Here is a 16,398-nt window from a genome sequence, read left to right on the forward strand (position 1 = left end):
TTATTTTCCTTTTCTTGAAGCTTTTAGCAAATACATTGTCCCAAAATCACTTGCTCCAAATATGGACCATATCTTTCTAGAGCTATAATCCCTTCTCCAAACCCATTAGCATATAGCATATTCCCAAGTCTCAGGGAAAACTTGAACATGTCTTAATACACTTGAAATCCATCTTAATCCAAGTTGGGATTCGTTAAGGTCCATAGGCCCCTATGTTAATAGCCATTCATTATTAGTTTGTTATATGGCTATGTTGGTATCATGGTAGATTACATCAGGTCATCAGTTATTATGTATTGAATTCATTGTAAAATTTCATCCATAGCAAGATTGGACCTTCCAATTAGCCCAAAGAGCTAATAGAGTGAAACTCCCCTCCCCAGAAAATGTTCAAGTACACACTATGTCCCCAATGTGAGTATGGAGCATAACTACAAGATATATAATAGAGATAAGTTATCCAATATCTTCATAAAGCATAAGAAAACCTCCTCCAAATATTAAAATGCATTCATATAACTAGGTTGTATATTCTTCAATCTCTTAGAATAAAAAGAAAAATTCTAGTCCTTAACAAACTTGAATAAAAAAGTTTATAAAATACCTATGAGGAAACATCATGCCTCCATAGATTCATGTATGTGTCATTCACTTGAACCCATCCAAAGGTCACATTTAGATAAACCATCCACTTTCATATTCCTTTTCTCATATATTTGTACCAAAAAATATTATTGAAGGAAGGAGAAATCATCCTAATTTTATAAAAACTATTAGTCCATAAAAATTATTCATCTACTTTGAAATAAAATATCTATTTTTATATTTTTTTATATATGCATGAAAAAAAATCGTAAATAAGAAAGATAAATCAATTTATAAAAAATTGGTCTTAAAACACAATTGTTTACTTCATATAAGCTATTTATCGAACTAATAATATCAAAGGTGTCACTAAACACTTGAATGTAGTTTACACCTTTCCAAGTAGTTAGTGTAAGCAACAAAGTTGATGCAATAAATTTAGCTAAATTATTTATACATATACCTAGACTACCTTTAAACTTTATCACATTCTCATCATGAATAATAAGTAATCCTCTAATGCCACATATACATAAGTTCCCTTGGCTTCCACCATCAAACATGCCTAACTATCAATTTTATTAATATATTCCATATTAATTTCTCTAATAAATTTGTTTTCCTTAAGTTGACTAAAACCTTCAAATATATATATGTGTGTGTCTGTGTGTGTGTGTGTGAGAGAGAGAGAGAGACAAAACCACTAAAAATAAAAGCCAACTAAAGTACGAATCTAATCTAATGGCTCACTTCCCCTTTTTTTTTGTCCCAGTGCAGTGCCATAATCCACTGTTCAACATCTTTTGATTGTGAAGGTGGTGGCGGTAGCAAAGGAGCTTCCACTACTTCCCATCTTGCATCATCTTTTTCTTTTCTCATCATCTCTAACATCATCTCATTGCAGCCACTTGGCCCATGATCTCCCCTCCCTACAACCATCAACCTTTCATCTTTACACTGATTCCCCTTGACATGTTGGCGGGTCTAGCACCGTCAACATTTCTGGTGCTAGAAGGAGGCCCTGATGACAAGTTGTGTCCTCTCATCCAGTTTTGAACCTTTGCACATATTTCATGGAGTCTTGCACACTTATTCCCCCGAGGTGTTTTTCGAATCGTGAAGATGTCTCCATCTTGGGGAAGCTTTTCAATCTCTTGTCCACTTTCACATATGATGGTGAAGGAAAAGTGGCCTGGCTTGAGCACTTACATAACTTTCTTTCCATGATTCATGAGGAAGATGAGTTTTCTGACGAACAGGTCGGGCTGCTGCTTGCATACGTACTTCGCGAATCTCCATTTCATTGGGTGCTCAACCTATCGACTGAAACCGTGCACTCGTTTGAGCACTTCTATGATGTTATTGAAGACACATTCTATCATTTCAATCTAGACCATCTTGATCAAAAACTATTACAACAACGGAGGGCTCCGCATGAATCCAATATTGATTTCTGGCAGCGCTTCCATGACTTATAGTTTCAAGCTCCGAGGAGCCAGATGAAATTTTCTTATCTTTGGGACCGGTTCAAGTACTTCCTTAAGGAATTTGCATGTCCCAAGAGAAAGCTTGAGATCAAGCCTCACTCAACCTTCTTCATTGATGGAGCTACGAAATATCATGTGGATGCAGGCACTGTCTTAACTGATTGTCTGCCTCCCTCTCATTCAACAACTCCACCATTGCCTAATGATGCTAAGTATCATGCTTGTACACCTATTCATCATTCACACTCCCCCAACATCACTCCACTCAATTTTCGCGCAGATTTGGTTGTGAGTCCTTCGAGTTCTCATATGCATTCTTTTCTTCTTCCTCCGTCATCACACTAGGGTGTTCCTCCGGATGATGCTGCCTTGTGTTCATCCATTCTGGACTCTTCACTTGTTGTGAACGAGGAACAACCCACTGACGGAGTTGGTGTTGCACAACCAACATGCGTTGTCATTCATGAAGAGTATAAGTGGGAGCTTGAGCATCAACAATTGGCGAAGGATGGCTCCTTTCCATTTGATCTCCCTATGTTCTTTCCTAACCTCTTTGGTGAACCTCCCATCCATGATTTTGCATGTGCATCTTCATCTGTGGACTCATTGGATGTTAGTGCATCATTCGACAATGGAGAGGATAAGTTAGTCTCTAAAAATCCACTTGATCCTTCATCTGTCTTTTCCAGGAACACAGAGGATGAGTTTGTTTGCTTTTCATCTACCCCTCTATTTGATTCATCTGATCATGAGGATGTTGAAGAATTTATTGATTTTTCTGATCGTGGCGGTCATGATCCATTTACTTCCATTTTTTATCATGATCATGAATCTATTGTAGTTAATCTTTCAAAGCCACCGATGTATGATAATCTACCTGATGCTGAAGTTGAGACACCCAAGACTATCGAGTCACTTTAGCCCGAGTTGTTGGTTATGTCACGCCCTCGCTCCCTTGAGGTTAGTCTCACTTATGATCATGAAATTGTTCAATCATCCAAGGCTCCTCATCAATCGTCTGTATGCATTGAAGATCCATCTCACACACAAATCACACTTCCTCCACTCGAACTACACGATCCCATTGCTCATGCATTGGAGGAGTCTTACATTTCAAGCACTTGTGCGTGATGCAATCTATCTTTGTTTCTTTCGTTTGCTTGCATGTTACAGTCAAGAGTGTGTTTATGCTTCAAAGTTGCATGTAGTGTCACCCAACACCATGATAAGTGCACAGACTATCTGTCATGCACATGCACTCACTTATGTCGTGTGGACACTTTGAAACACGAAGTGTGGCTGTCTTCATTGTTATATCTTTCTTGGTTGTTGGTTCGCACAACTGAGTTGCTCACAGACCAAGCCTTCACCAACATGGGTCTACCAATGCGCTGATGGCTGCATTGGAAGTATCACTTCACGTGATCAGGCCCATGCACCATTAGTGTAGGAGTAGGAGTAGTGTTTACTTTCAGTTGTTTGCTTGCATGCTTGTTTGCTTATATTCTTGTTTTTTTGTTGTTTTCTCACGTGTTTGCTTACTTGCTTTGCTTTCACTTTTTCTTCTGCTCTTGCTTTTCTTTGTTGTCTGTTAGTTCACTTGTTTCATCGTAGGTTAGTTTTGCATGAAACCATGTATGAATCTTGAAGCGAGATGGATAAAGTACAAAAGGGGTTGTACAACTATCACTATTTGGTTATATGTCATCTTGCCTCTATATGATGAGCTTGTTACTCTTAGTCCATAATACGTTGAAGGAAAATACGTATTGTTTGAAGTGAACCTTGGTGAAAACACAACCATTAGGGGACCTTTGAGGTCTAAAATGGGCCTCCTAAGAAAATTGTACAACCAAAATAAACTTTATAAGAACCAATAGGGTTCAAGATGATGATGTCAACCATGGGGGATGATTCACCATTTTCGGAGTAAAAAAGTAAAAAGATTAAAAAAAAATAAAATAATAAAATATTTTTTCAACCCATATGTTAAACTTATCTCCCTAAGGTTTTACTCAAATTTCAAGTGGAATTACTCGTTGGATGCAAAATTTAAGTCCTCATCCAAGGGTACCCATGTTGCATACTTCCGATGGACCATGCTACACGAAAAATGAGAAATGCATGAAAAAACATGATTGTAATCATGTTTTTCATGTATTTCTCATTTTTCGTGTAGTAAGGACCATCAAAGGTACGCAACATGGGTACTCCTTGGATGAGGAATCAAATTTTTCATCCAATGAGTGTTTTCGCTCGAAATTAGAGTAAACCCATAGGGAGATAAGTTGAGAATATGTGTTGAAAAAATAGTTTTTTGCTTTTTTTCCCTCTAAAATTTGATGATGTAATCTAATCTTATTTTATTATTTCCACTATTATTTTATAATTTCCTTAGGAGGCCCATTTTAGACCTCAAAATTCCCCTAATGGCTTGCATGCTAACTAGTGTCACCTCCTCTAGTCGGTTATTTTTTGGTTAACCCTTGTCAGCTTAGTCAAGTAGAGCAAGGTGAGGGGGAAAACCTTAACAGGCACGTCAGAGATACAATAAACTACTACTCTACTGGAACAACCTCTTCTACTCTCAATAAGTTGGGATCCCTCTTCCGCCTCTAAAATGAATAAATGTTATGCACAGTGGAAAATGAAAAAGTCAAAAGTCAAAAAAACAAAATTGAAAAATGAATAAGGCAAAAGAAGAGAAAGGCTTCTTGCATAGGGAGGTGATGCAAGTAACTCCGCTGGGGTACCGACCGGGCTCGCTGGCAGGGAGCCATGCTTGTGTTCCTATGTGACTCAATCAGGATACTGTTTAGGCCCATTGGCAGTGGAGCAACACCAGAGATGAAACTAAGACTCTGACTACTATACTGCTTGTGCACCTATATACCCCTGAACCCCAATCGAAACAACTGTATTGCCTTGGCTTGGATGTGTCTTAATTGACCAAGGGTCTAGCAGATGCTATATCTTACAATCAAGCTAGTGTGAAACGAAGATGATCTGAGAGCTGAACAATACTTCGAGAGGTGTTAGACTTGCATTTCATGAAAAAGGTCCATTCAAAGAGCTGGAGTTCTACCAGTGTGTCACCAAGTGTTGTAGCGGCTACAATCACCCTATAGAATTTTTCCTTAACCTGTTTTGGAGCCTCCCTACCAACCTTTCACAACATTTTGTCTTTCTTCATCAAGTACTCAAGCTTTAGTGTTTTCCTCGCACAAAGGCAGCCTGTCGATCACAGTCGATCCATTCTCCTCACAGGTTGTCCACCTAGACTTGGTCCAGTTGCAGGATTAGAAGCTTCCCTTTGAAAATTATGCATTTTTGGAGGGAATTTAGCCTTCCCTCCAGAAATTGCGCAATCCTCTCTGGAAGCCTTCTGGGCTCCAGGAATGTGCAATCCTGCCAGCCAACACTCCTAGCAAGATTTGCGCAAATTTCCCCAGCAGGGTTGTTTAGCCCAGGATTTGCGCAAATCTGGGTAGCAGTCAGTTGCACTGCCCAGAAATTGTGCAAACCTCCTAGGAATTCAGCCCATCTCCCAACCATGAATGTGCATTTTTCCAAAGCAGTTGGGCAACTACATGCATGAATGGTCTAGTTAACCAATTCCACTCGGGACCGAGGAAACTTGACTTGCATGCATGCATGACTTGCTCTTCCTGGAATAGAAAGAGACAACATGCAAAAGGCATCCCATGAATCAGGGAAGTACTTTTAGCAACTAAGGATTACATGCATTAAAGATCCATCTCACACACAGATCACACTTCCTCCACTCGAACTCAATGATCCCATTGCTCATGCATTGGAGGAGTCTTACATTGCAAGCACTCGTGTGTGACGTAAGTTATCTTTGTTTCTTTCATTTGCTTGCATATCATAGTCAAGAGTGTGCTTATGCTTCAAAGTTACATGTAGTTTCACCCAACACCATGATAAGTCCATGAACTGCCCATCATGCACATGCACTCACTTATGTCCCATGTACACTTTGAAACACGAAGTGTGTCTATCTTCATTGTTATATCTTTCTTGGTTGCTTGTTCCCACATCTGGGTTGCTCGCGGACCAAGCCTTCACCAACATGGGTCTACCAATGCGTTGGTGGCTGCATTGGAAGTATCACTTAATGTGATCAGGCCCATGCACCATTAGTGTAGGAGTAAGAGTAGTGTTTGATTTCAGTTGTTTTCTTGCATGCTTGTTCAATGCTTATATGCTTGTTTGCTTGTTGTTTTCTCGTGTGTTTTCTTACTTGCTTTGCTTTCACTTTTACTTCCACTCTTTCTTTGCTTTGTTGTTTGTTAGTTTGCTTGTTTCGTCGTAGGTTAGTTTTTCATGAAACCATGTATGAATCTTGAAGAGAGCTGGGTAAAGTACAAGAGGGCTTGTATAATTATCACTACTTGGTTATCTCTCATCTTTCCTCTGTATGATGAGATTGTTACTATTATTCCATGATATGTTGAAGGAAAATACATATTTGATCTGGATTTAAACAGAAACGCAACAAATTACAGAGATAACCATATACACAAAGATGCAGCGGAAATAGTACTTCATTTCATTAATGGAAAATACTGAAATATGCTTACAACCAGAAATGGAAATAAACCAGCTAGGGCGATGGTAGCTTATCTCTGATGTGGTGGCTACATGCCTCTGAACTGTGTTACAATGAGGCTAGAAGGCCTATTTATTGTTGAGAAACAATGGAAAAACCTTAACATTCCAAAACCTAACCCTAAGAGATGAAACGCCAAACTGTGGGCCCCGTTTGGGTAAATTGGTACATCAACTTCCCGGGGTCGTAACTTTGGCATACTATCTCTGTTTGACACATACAATAGCTCGTTAGAAAGATCTATCCGAGCACTACCACTTTGGGAAGGGCAATATTGGTCCATGGACCCATGTTGCCCCCAGATTTCCCAAAAAACATCGTTTAGGGCCTCAAAACGGCTCCAGAAGTTCAGGACACGAAAAAATGCTAAAAATAGTAAGTTGTGCTACAATTAAGGAAACTGAAAATGTTGAGAGAAACAATGGTGGGGGTCCAGGTGGACTTGGCAGGTGGCCACCAATATCCACCTGGATCATTCCTCCCCCCTTAGGAAGCAATGGTCCCCATTGCGTTGAGTTCGTCCATGAGATGAGGAAGCTTTTGCTGAACTTGTTCCCTGGTGAACCACTTGCCTGCTGAAGGAGTTGGCCTGCTTTGACAACTCGATACAGTTGGATATTCTGTTGGCGAGTGTTCTTGATCTGTGTGTCCATGATCCGATCAGTTGCAGCTTGTTCCATGGAATCTGGATTTAATTTTGTGGGTTTGAGCTGTTCTGCAATGTCAGATGTGTCTAGCAATGGTGGAAAGTATGGCCGAGGGCGGTCCACATTGAACACTAGGTGCAGGCCAAGGAATGGGGAATTCTGAGCTCAAATGCATTGTCTCCCATAGCCTTAGTAATGGAGTAAGGACCATATCGGAGTGGTCTCAATTTCCGATAGGCTCCAGTAAGGCGTTCCTTTTGCAAATCCAACCAGACTTTGTCGCCCACCTGAAACTTGTGTGGCACCGTTGTTGATCATGTCGCTGCTTGTACTTGGCATTTGATTTCTTAAGAATGTCATGGACCTGCTGGCGAATATGTTGGATGCACTCAATGAAGCTAGTGGCCTTAGCTGTTTCGGACTGGACATGAGCTGAATTTATGTGAGTAGCTGCAAGTGGCATGGCCACATCAATGGGGCATAGTGGCTGGAATCCCAAACCCACCTGAAAAGGGCTATGGCCAGTGGAGCTATGAAGAGCTCGGTTGTAGCTGTGCTGAACATAGGGGAAGCTCTCATCCCATGTGTGTGGATGCTTTGAGTTATACATGCGCAGAATGTGCACAATCATCCTATTGACAACCTCTGTCTGGCCATCAATTTGAGGATGGAAGGCTGTGGACTTTGTGAGTTTGGTGTCCAACATTGACCAGAGACTGGACCAAAATGTGCTGAGAAACCGACTGTCCCGATCTGACATGATAGACTGTGGGATCCCAAAGTGAACCCACACTCGTTCAAAGAAGAGTTTAGTAGTGGCTTCTGCTGTGATATTCTTCTTGCAGGCCACCATAATGGCCATCTTCGAGAACCTGTCGACAACCACAAAAACACAGTCATTTCCATGCTTAATGGAAGGAAGGCCTGACATGTAATCCATGGAGATGGATTCCCAAGGTCGAATAGGGGTAGGCAACGGGGTATAGAGGTCATGCTTCTTAATGGTCGGTTTGGCAATGGCACAAGCACTACATGATCTGATGTACTTCCCAACATCCTGTCGAAGATTCGGCCAATAGAAATAATTTTGCAGTACTGCCACTGTTTTCTCGACCCCGAAATGCCCAGCAGCCCAACTGTAGTGTGCTTCCCAAATCATCTTGGCACGCTCGCTTGAAGGAACACAAAGGTGACCCAAGTGGCATAACAAGGCATCTTGGAGGTGAAATCTAGAACATGCTGACCCTCCAAGAGTGCCTGGTATGTGTGGCCAAATTCTGGTTCGCTTTTGTAGAGAAGTGGCCAATCAGAAGTCTCGTGCCCACAAGAGTTGAGCACGATGGTTAACGCCATGATCAGTGGTCAACTAAGGCAATCTGCAACATTATTGGTGCTACCCTTCTTATACTTGATATTCAAGTGGAATTTTTGCAGGTATGTAGACCACTTCTGATGGCGATCATTCTGCAATTTCCCTTGGGTCTGTATGAACTGCAGGGGTCGATGGTCTGTGTGGATGACCGTTTCCTTCCCCAAAATGTAATGCTTCCATTGTCGGCAGGCCTGTACAATGGAATACATCTCTTTATCATAAGTGGGGTACTTCCGGACTGTGTCTGAAAGTGTTTCACTGTGATATGCCACTAGATGTCCATGTTGAGTAAGGACTGCCCCAATAGCATAGTCAGAGGCATCTGTCTCGACCTCAAATGGTTGTTGTAAATCTGGTAACGTGAGCACTGGTGCCGTGTAGAGGTGATCCTTCAACTCCATGAATTCCTTCTGTTGAGATTCAGACCGAAAGAATTTTTCTTTCGCCCCTCCCTTGGTGACTTGACTCAAGGGCCAAGTAATATGAGAAAACCCCAACACGAACCTGCGGTAGAAGTTGGCAAGACCTAAAAAGCTACAGAGCTCTGTTAGAGTGGTTGGAGATGGCCAATCCCGAATGACTTGGATCTTGGCTAGATCGATATGCACCCCCTGTTCATCAATGATGTATCCCAGATACTGAACCTAGGTCATGCCAAAAGTGCATTTCTCCAAATTGGCACATAGCTTGTGTTGTCGCAGTGTTTGGAGAACCTGACGGATGTGGTGGAGGTGCTCTTCCCAACTCTGGCTGAAGATCAGAATGTCATCCAAGTATACTACTACAAAGGAGTTGGTGAATGGACGCAAGATTTCATCCATTAGCCTCATGAAGGTTGCAGGAGCATTCGTCAATCCGAAAGGCATAACCAACCATTCGAAAAGGCCCTCCTTGGATTTGAAGGCAGTCTTCCACACATCAGAGGGTTCGATTGGTACCTGGTGATATCCTGACTTCAGATCGATCTTGCTGAAATATTTCGCCCCTTTTAGTTGGTCCAGGAGGTCATCAATCCGCGGGATCGGGTACCTATTACGAACAGTGATCTTGTTCAGCGCTCGATAGTCAATACAGAGTCTCCACGTCCCATCCTTCTTCTGTACCAACACGATCGGGCTCCCACAAGGTGATGAACTCGGATGGATGTGACCTTTCTACAGGAGCTCCTGAATTTTCCTCTTGATTTCATTGTTCTCCAAAACAGAGCGCCGATAAATTGGTCCATTGGGTAGCGGCGCACCTGGGGTCAGATCGATGGAGTGCTTGACCTGACATTACAGAGGAACCGCTGCAGGGGAGGTGAAGATGTCCTCGTACTCCTCCACAACCTTGTCCATCTGTAGTTGTCGTGCAGAGGGACCCCATCTGGAGGTCGCGGCCACCATCTTCTTCTTTCCTTGAGGGCATATCATCAGGAAAACAAATTTCCTGGTTTTGGAAATGATCTTACTGCATTGTTTTGCAATAATCAAAGAGATGGCGGTAGGTGGTGCTACCTCTGGTATCCTGTACAACTTATTTCCCAATGTAATAATAACAGCACGGGGCCTTGACTCATACACAGCATGTCGCTTCCACAAGTATGGCTGTCCTAATAATACATCACAAACTTCAAGGGGAGCAATGTCACACAATACCTCATCCGTGAAGGGCTTGATGTTGTATGGAAGGTGAAACTGCTGGCTCACGCGAAGATCTCATCCTTGGTGAAGCCACCCAATGGTGTATGGTTGTGGATGTGCTGTGGTCAGTAAGCCCAACCACTTCACGACCTCTGCCGAAATGAGGTTCTTTTGACTCCCGCTATCAACAATGAACTGTATCGGCGAGCCCTTTACCCACATCTGGGAGTGGAAGAGACGCTCCTCCTCCTCTGGATCTTCTGGTTCATTTTTCTTAATCTTGGCGGTAGCAATAGTGGCATTGGGATCCGCATCAATGATCTGCTTCCCTTTTTCATTCCCCTTATCGGTTTCTGACTCAGAGTCGGAACATGCATCTGATTCTGAAACCTTTAGCTCAGCCACCAGTGACTACTTGGCCCGACACTCACTTGTGTTGTGAGTGGAGCTCTTATGGAACTCACACCATTTTCCCGTGTCCTTTTTCGGCTTTGCGGCGCTGTTCTTTGCTTGCAACTTCGGCGGGTTGTCTTGGGCTGTCCTGCCTTGGCTTTGTCCTATGTTCTGTGGTTTAGGGGCACCTTTCCCCTGCTTTGGATTCGCAGATCCAAAGTCTCGCTTCTTTTGTTTAAACTTTTGCTCGACCTTGACGACATATCAGTATGTTGCGCCGAGCGAGGAGATGTTCAGGAATTGTATTTCTTCCTGGATGTACTTGTGCAGGCAGCCACGGTATTTGAGTATCAAAAGTTGCTCTGAATCCTTGATACCCAACTTTGTTCGAAGGATATGGAAAAGATTGGTGAACTCCGGCACGTCTTGGTCCCTTCCCTGCCGTAGCGTGGTCTACTTTATGTATTCATCCTCATAGCTTCCGACAGGGTAGTACTACTCCTTGATGGCATCCCATAATGAATTCTAGGTGGGTGCGACTGAAAATAGTGAGCCAGTACTTTCATCCTTCTGCTCGCAGTAGGTTTCCCACCAGTCCTTGATGTGGGGGGATGCTTTGAGAAGAGCAAAAACAATCTTTTCCCGACTCGAAAATTCATGAACAGAAAAATAACCCTCTAGTAGATTTAACCATTTATCTACGGCATCTGCGTCTATCTGACCCTCAAATATGGGGATTTAAAAATTAACTTGTACCTTAAAGGGCGTGGCGTTTCCAGAGTAGTTGTTGGAAGCCAATGTGTCGCTTCTGGGTAGCCGCTGAAGGATCTGGGCAAAGCTGTCCATCATCGCGTTCCGTTGTCGCTCGAGGGCTTCTTCGAGCAAGATTTTGATGGGATCTCCTGCCCCCGCGTCTTTCTTCTCATCCGCCATGGGAGGCCGTCAGGATTTGCGATGCTAGTCTTGCAAAGGTTCAACCAGTTCAAGCCCTAACTCCTTATCTCCCGACCTTGTTGGGGACATGCAAAGAAAAACAGAGAAAAAACATACCGCTCTGATACCACTGATCCGGATTTAAATAGGAACGCAACAAATTACAGAGATAACCATATACACAAAGATGTAGTGGAAATAATACTTCATTTCATTAATGGAAAATACTGAAATATGCTTACAACCAGAAATGGAAATAAACCAGTTAGGGCGATGGTAGCTTATCTCTGAGAAGAGATGTGGTGGCTACATGCCTCTGAACTGTGTTACAATGAGGCTCGAAGGCCTATTTATTGTTGAGAAACAATGGAAAACCCTTAACATTCCAAAACCTAACCCTAGGAGATGAAACGCCAAACTGTGGGCCCCGTTTGGGTAAGTTGGTACATCAACTTCCCGGGGTCGTAACTTTGGCATACGATCTCCGTTTGACGCATACAATAGCTCGTTAGAAAGATCTATCCGAGCACTACCACTTTGGAACGGGAAACATCGGTCCATGGACCCATGTTGCCCCCATATTTCCAAAAAAACGTCGTTTAGGGCCTCAAAACGGCTCCAGAAGTTCAAGACCCGAAAAACAGCTAAAAATAGTAAGTTGTGCTACAATTAAGGAAACTGAAAATGCTGAGAGAAACAATGGTGGGGGTCCAGGTGGACTTGACAGGTGGCCACCAATATCCACCTGGATCATTCCTCCCCCCTTAGGAAGCAATGGTCCCCATTGCGTTGAGTTCCTCCATGAGATGAGGAAACTTTTGCTGAACTTGTTCCCTGGTGAGCCACTTGCCCTGCTGAAGGAGTTGGCATGCTTTGACAACTCGATACAGTTGGATATTCTATTGGCGAGTATTCTTGATTTGTGTGTCCATGATCCGATCAGTTGTAGCTTGTTCCATGGAATCTGGATTTAATTTTGTGGGTTTGAGCTGTTCTGCAATGTCGGATGTGTCTAGAAATGGTGGAAAGTATGGCCGAAGGCGGTCCATATTGAACACTAGGTGCAGGCCAAGGAATGGGGGAATGATGAGCTCAAATGAATTGTCTCCCATAGCCTTAGTAATGGTGTAAGGACCATATCGAAGTGGTCTCAATTTCTGATAGGCTCCAGTAAGTCGTTCCTTTTGCAAATGCAACCAGACTTTGTCGCCCACCTGAAACTTGTGTGGCACCCGGTGTTGATCATGTCGCTGCTTGTACTTGGCATTTGATTTCTCAATAATGTCATGGACTTGCTGGAGAATATGTTGGATGCGCTCAATGAAGCTGGTGGCCTTAGCTGTTTCGGACTGGACATGAGCTGAATTTATGTGAGTAGCTGCAAGTGGCATGGCCACATCAATGGGGCATAGTGGCTGGAATCCCAAACCCACCTGAAAAGGGCTATGGCCAATGGAGCTGTGAAGAGCTCGGTTGTAGCTGTGTTGAACATAGGGGAGGCTCTCGTCCCATGTGCGTGGATGCTTTGAGTTATACATGCGCAGAATGTGCACAATCATCATATTGACAACCTCTCTTTGGCCTTCAGTTCGAGGATGGAAGGTTGTGGACTTTGTGAGTTTGGTGTCCAGCATTGACCAGAGACTGGACCAAAATGTGCTGATAAACCGACTGTCCCGATCTGACATGATAGACTGTGGGATCCCAAAGTGAACCCACACTCGTTCAAAGAAGAGTTTAGCAGTGGCTTCTGCTGTGATATTCTTCTTGCAGGCCACCATAATGGCCATTTTCGAGAACCTGTCGACGACCACAAAAACACAGTCATTTCCATACTTAGTGGAAGGAAGGCCTGACATGTAATCCATGGAGATGGATTCCCAAGGTCGACTAGGGGTAGGCAACGGGGTATAGAGGTCGTGCTTCTTAATGGTCGGTTTGGCAATGGCACAGGCACTACATGATCTAATGTACTTCCCAACATCCTGTCAAAGATTCGGCCAATAGAAATAATTTTACAGTACTGCCACTGTTTTCTCGACCCCGAAATGCCCAGCAGCCCGACTGTAGTGTGCTTCCCAAATCATCTTGGCACGCTCGCTTGAAGGAACACAAAGGTGACCCAGGTGGCATAACAGGGCATCTTGGAGGTGAAAATCTGGAACATGTCGACCGTCCAAGAGTGTCTGGTATGTGTGGCCGAATTTTGGGTCGCTTTTGTAGAGAAGTGGCCAACCAGAAGTCTTATATCCCGACCTTGCAAAGGTTCAACCAGTTCAAGCCCTAACTCCTTATATCCCGACCTTGTTGGGGACATGCAAAGAAAAACAGAGAAAAAGCAGACCGCTCTGATACCACTGATCCAGATTTAAACAGGAACGCAACAAATTACAGAGATAACCATATACACAAAGATGCAGCGGAAATAATACTTCATTTCATTAATGGAAAATACTGAAATATGCTTACAACCAGAAATGGAAATAAACCAGTTAGGGCAATAGTAGCTTATCTTTGAGAAGAGATGTGGTGGCTACATGCCTCTAAACTGTGTTACAATGAGGCTCGAAGGCCTATTTATTGTTGAGAAACAATGGAAAACCTTTAACATTCCAAAACCTAACCCTAGGAGATGAAAAGCCAAACTGTGGGCCCCGTTTGGGTAAGTTGGTACATAAACTTCCCGAGGTCGTAACTTTGGCATACGATCTCTGTTTGACACGTACAATAGCTCGTTAGAAAGATCTATCCGAGCACTACCACTTTGGAATGGGAAACATCAGATTATGGACCCATGTTGCCCCCATATTTCCCAAAAAAACGTTGTTTAGGGCCTCAAAACGGCTCTAGAAGTTCAAGACCCGAAAAAATGCTAAAAATAGTAAGTTGTGCTACAATTAAGGAAACTGAAAATGCTGAGAGAAAAAATGGTGGGGGTCCAGGTGGACTTGGCAGGTGGCCACCAATATCCACCTGGATCATTCCTCCCCCCTTAGGAAGCAATGGTCCCCATTGCGTTGAGTTCCTCCATGCGATGAGGAAACTTTTGCTGAACTTGTTCCCTGGTGAGCCACTTGCCCTGCTGAAGGAGTTGGCCTGTTTTGACAACTCGATACAGTTGGATATTCTGTTGAAGAATGTTCTTGATCTGTGTGTCCATGATCCGATCAGTTTTAGCTTGTTCCATGGAATCTGGATTTAATTTTGTGGGTTTGAGCTGTTCTGCAATGTCGGATGTGTCTAGAAATGGTGGAAAGTATGGCCGAAGGCGGTCCACATTGAACACTAGGTGCAGGCCAAGGAATGGGGGAATGTTGAGCTCAAATGCATTGTCTCCCATAGCCTTAGTAATGGTGTAAGGACCATATCGGAGTGGTCTCAATTTCCGATAGGCTCCAGTAAGGCGTTCCTTTTGCAAATGCAACCAGACTTTGTCGCCCACCTGAAACTTGTGTGGCACCCGGTGTTGATCATGTCGCTGCTTGTACTTGGCATTTGATTTCTCAAGAATGTCATGGACCTGCTGGCGAATATGTTGGATGCGCTCAATGAAGCTGGTGGCCTTATCTGTTTCAGACTGGACATGAGCTGAATTTATGTGAGTAGCTGCAAGTGGCATGGCCACATCAATGGGGCATAGTGGCTGGAATCCAAAATCCACCTGAAAATGGCTATGGCCAGTGGAGCTGTGAAGAGCTCGGTTGTAGCTGTGCTGAACATAGGGGAGGCTCTCGTCCCATGTGCGTGGATGCTTTGAGTTATACATGCGCAGAATGTGCACAATCATCCTATTGACAACCTCTGTCTGGCCATCAGTTTGAGGATGGAAGGCTGTGGACTTCGTGAGTTTGGTGTCCAGCATTGACCAGAGACTGGACCAAAATGTGCTGAGAAACCGACTGTCCCGATCTGAGATGATAGACTGTGGGATCCCAAAGTGCACCCACACTCATTCAAAGAAGAGTTTAGCAGTGGCTTCTGCTGTGATATTCTTCTTGCAGGCCGCCATAATGGCCATCTTCGAGAACCTGTCGACGACCACAAAAACACAGTCATTTCCATGCTTAGTGGAAGGAAGGCCTGACATGTAATCCATGGAGATGGATTCCCAAGGTCGACTAGGGGTAGGCAACGGGGTATAGAGGCCGTGCTTCTTAATGGTCGGTTTGGCAATGGCACAGGCAGTACATGATCTGATGTACTTCCCAACATCCTGTCGAAGATTCGGCCAATAGAAATAATTTTGCAGTACTGCCACTGTTTTCTCGACCCCGAAATGCCCAGCAGCCCGACTGTAGTGTGCTTCCAAAATCATCTTGGCACGCTCGCTTGAAGGAACACAAAGGTGACCCAGGTGGCATAATAGGGCATCCTGGAGGTGAAAATCTGGAACATGCCGACCCTCCAAGAGTGTCTGGTATGTGTGGCCGAATTCTGGGTCGCTTTTGTAGAGAAGTGGCCAATCAGAAGTCTCGTGCCCACAAGAGTTGAGCACGGTGGTTACGCCATGATCGGTGGTCGACTGAGGCAATCTGCAACATTATTGGTGCTGCCCTTTTTATACTTGATATTCAAGTGAACTGTTGCAGGTATGTAGACCACTTCTGATGGCGATCATTCTGCAATTTCCCTTGGGTCTGTATGAACTGCAAGGGTCGGTGGTCTGTGTGGATGACCGTTTCCTTCCCCAAAATGTAATGCTTCCATTGTCGGCAGGCCTGTACAA

Source organism: Pinus tabuliformis, chromosome 1_2 (genome assembly GCF_031772625.1).
Source record: "Pinus tabuliformis cultivar Carrire ecotype Pingquan chromosome 1_2, CPIR1, whole genome shotgun sequence".
Taxonomy (NCBI): domain Eukaryota; kingdom Viridiplantae; phylum Streptophyta; class Pinopsida; order Pinales; family Pinaceae; genus Pinus; species Pinus tabuliformis.